This window comes from Vespa mandarinia, chromosome 7 (genome assembly GCF_050613455.1).
Source record: "Vespa mandarinia isolate Hongniang chromosome 7, ASM5061345v1, whole genome shotgun sequence".
Lineage (NCBI taxonomy): Eukaryota > Metazoa > Arthropoda > Insecta > Hymenoptera > Vespidae > Vespa > Vespa mandarinia.
Window position 1 is genome coordinate 929,010 of NC_140816.1, and position 3,491 is coordinate 932,500.

Below are 3,491 nucleotides of genomic sequence, written 5' to 3' on the forward strand. Positions count from 1 at the left end.
AAGCGTATTTCCTTACGAAATGAATTTTCTCCGCGAAGCTCATTTTACGTCGGAGGAAATCCTGAAAGGGAGAATAATGAAGGAAAGCAGATGAATAATATTCGGGTATATTCCATCGGAGAAAAACATTTTTAGTCGTGATCGAACTTTTTTCCTTACCTCCTTCCCAACCCTTTATGTCTCGACGTAAAAATTGATATAACGATTAGGAAAAAATTAAGAGCTACTAATTTTATCTTCGAGTAAACCGAAAAAAAAAGAAAAAGAAACTGATGCGAGAATCGTAAAGAGAATTGTAATGAAAATCGTAACGATTAATTACACGATAGTTTCGCAATAAAAAAAATAACTTTCACGAAGATTTTTCGAAATCGAAATGATCAACGTAGATACGATATCTCTAATTTAATTGATGGATAAAAATTTTGAATAAAGGTAATCACGAAAAAAATTGTATAATATTATCGATAAACATTCTTAATTAATGGATAAAAATTATGAATCAAGGTAATCACGGATTTCACCATAAAATTGAATATATAATTGATAAACATTCTTACGTGTTATAACAAGCTGACAAGATGTTAAACGCCCACGCATGCCCGGTCTAAAAATATTTGTGCTTGTGAAAATTCATACCGGACGAAAGGAAAGGAAGGAAATAGGAGAAGCTGCGAGCGATGCCCGAAGTAAACACTATTAGAAACAGATACACGTTGGGGTGTACGCCGCTTTGGGGTCTGATCTAATAACAGCCGTTTCGAAGGGTGCCACGGAAACTCCGTTCAAAGTAATTCAAAAGGGGTTGAAATAATATTTCGAAGCTCGCACGATATATACAATGAGCAAATCGTGATACTTAAAAGGCATCACGTAAAATGATTGAAAGTAAACAAACACGAACAGTTTCGAAATCGTTTGAAAGAACTTCGTCTTTAATGTCGTTGACCTCGAATCTTGATGCCGGATGCTGCGGTAGAACGATAAGCGTTCAACAACCCATTTTGCAAGCAAATGAATCAATCGTCTCTCAAATAACACACTTTCTTTTTGCTTATTCATATCTAATCATATCTCTCAACTTAGCAATTCTTTTCCATTTATATGGATGATGATTGATATGATTACTTCAAAGAGAAATTCAATTTAATCGGATTATTAATTTTTAACTTTTTTAACAGTCGAATGAATTAGTTTTTAACGTGTTCCAAATCATTTTAAAAACATTATCCAACTAAATTGTCCTAAGAAGGATGTCCTTGATCGATACTTGATTTCTTCAATTCTTTTTTTTCTTTCTTTTTTATAGGGCTTACGTTAGATATCCTTTTGTTTAAAAATATATCCTTTAAGCTATACTTTTTGTTCCAATGCTATTTGTCACACTGGTACAATTTTATTAGTAACACATTTGTTAGCTACAAAACCTGAAGGTAACGTTTAGTAGTAGATATGCAAACTTCCTTATCTGCATCCTTGATGAATCGGGCATCTTCTTCAAGAAGAACGCATCCACAACTGCATTTCCTTGTCCTATACTACGACGTAATGTCTTAGTAGTCACGGCTTGGTTCGACTTACTTCGGCTCTAGTGTAATGTTAATGAAGCTTCGAATGAAATACGGGTCTTGCACGAGACACCCTGGTGCCTATGTTCCGTATCGCATCCTCTCGCTGTTGGATGCCTCAATGCACTTACTACACGTCTGCGAATTCGTTGAACTTCGACTATCCGATTGTGCATTCGCGCGTGCTGAAAACCATGAAGCATTAATTAAGGTAAGCAAATCGTGGTAGTGTTAGGAAGCCTGTTTGTGTTACGTGGAAAATGTATTCATCGATTAGGAATTAATGCATGCATGCATTTGTTTTGTGTTGCAATGTACTTAATTATATCTATCATTTTGATTCGTATAAATATATAAAAAAAAATTGCTAAAGACAGAATAATATTTTATAGCGATAAAAATAATTTCTATCGTATAAATTAATTTTTATTAAATTTAATAAATTAAATTATTTTAACTTATTAAATTAATTTAATAAATTTAATTTAATATATTAATAAATATCTCAAACATAAAAGATCAAGGCATTGCAAATTTTAATCAACATCTTCTATAACTACTACACACGTATATATATATACATTAGGTATAGGTATGTAAGTGATTTAATCTTATCAATCTAATCCTCAAGTCCAAAGTACCTTCAATTCTTTAACGAATCGATAATTATCGGTAAAACTTTCAAAGATATCTTTGAAAGAACCTGGGAAAATCGAAAAAGAGAAAGAGAAGAAAATAGAGAGCAAACAGGAAAAAACAAGATCGCCTCTTTCTATTTCCTTCCCTTTGTAGTCTCGAGAGCTAAGAGCAAGAAAGAAGAAAGAAAGGATGGAAGGAAAAGAGAAAAAGAGAGAGAGAGAGAGAGGGAGAGAGAGAAAGCGAAAGAAAAAAAAGAGTATTGAAGAGAGCCTACCGTTATCAAAGAAGAATGCAAAATACTCGTCGGTCCTCGAGATCGGGTAGTAGCGGATAAGAGGTTAAAGGGTGCTGGAAGAAGGGAAATGAGCGGACGAAAAAGAGTTCCACTGCCGCGGTAAATTAACCGTTTAGAAAAGCCTTTCCTAAAGGGCATTAGCAATCTCGCTTCCTCGTGCATGAAAAAGTACGTGATCGCACGAACGCTCCGAGTAAGTTTTATCGAGCGACAAAGATCAAATTTCAAGATCTTTTTATATATAGATATATCTTAAATCTCACTGATCTGAAAAGATATCTTTTCTTGAAATAATTACGAATAAATACGATATTAATTGGCGAATCCTAAGTACAGAGACATTATATTATCCGATATTATCTTACAGAATTTCAAATAAATTATTTGCCTTTCGGAATTTTAATAAATTGGCAATTATCGTTTACGATGCATCATCAAGTGCATCGACAAATTTTTATAATTATATTCTTTGTCGTATAACGCAGAGTCCACTTACCGCTAGTTCTTAACCCTGCACGAAGACACGGAATTTCTCTGAACAATTAGTGGAAGGGTTTCTCTTTTACTCTTTTTCTTTCCCTTCCACTCTCTCTCTCTCTCTCTCTCTCTCTCTCTCTCTCTTTCTTCTCTTTATATCTTTCTCTTACTATTCTTCCTTTTTCCCCATTTAAATTCATTACTACTGAGAAGTAGTCAAGGTTGGTAGATGGAAATTCAAAAACAGGAGAGAAAGACGAATATAATATCGTTGTAAATGTCTAAAAATATTTAAATTGATATTAAAAAAAGCGATTCTGTAAAGATAAATAATTATTATTAATTCTTCGGTCAACATTAATCGCTAAGGATTATAATTCGATTTAAAAGTCAAGGTGATAAATTATAATTTAATTGAAAACTCATTACGTATAATCATAAATCGACTTAAAAGTCATTATGAGAAATAATAATACGATTCAATAATCAAACAATCATAATCAATTTTATAA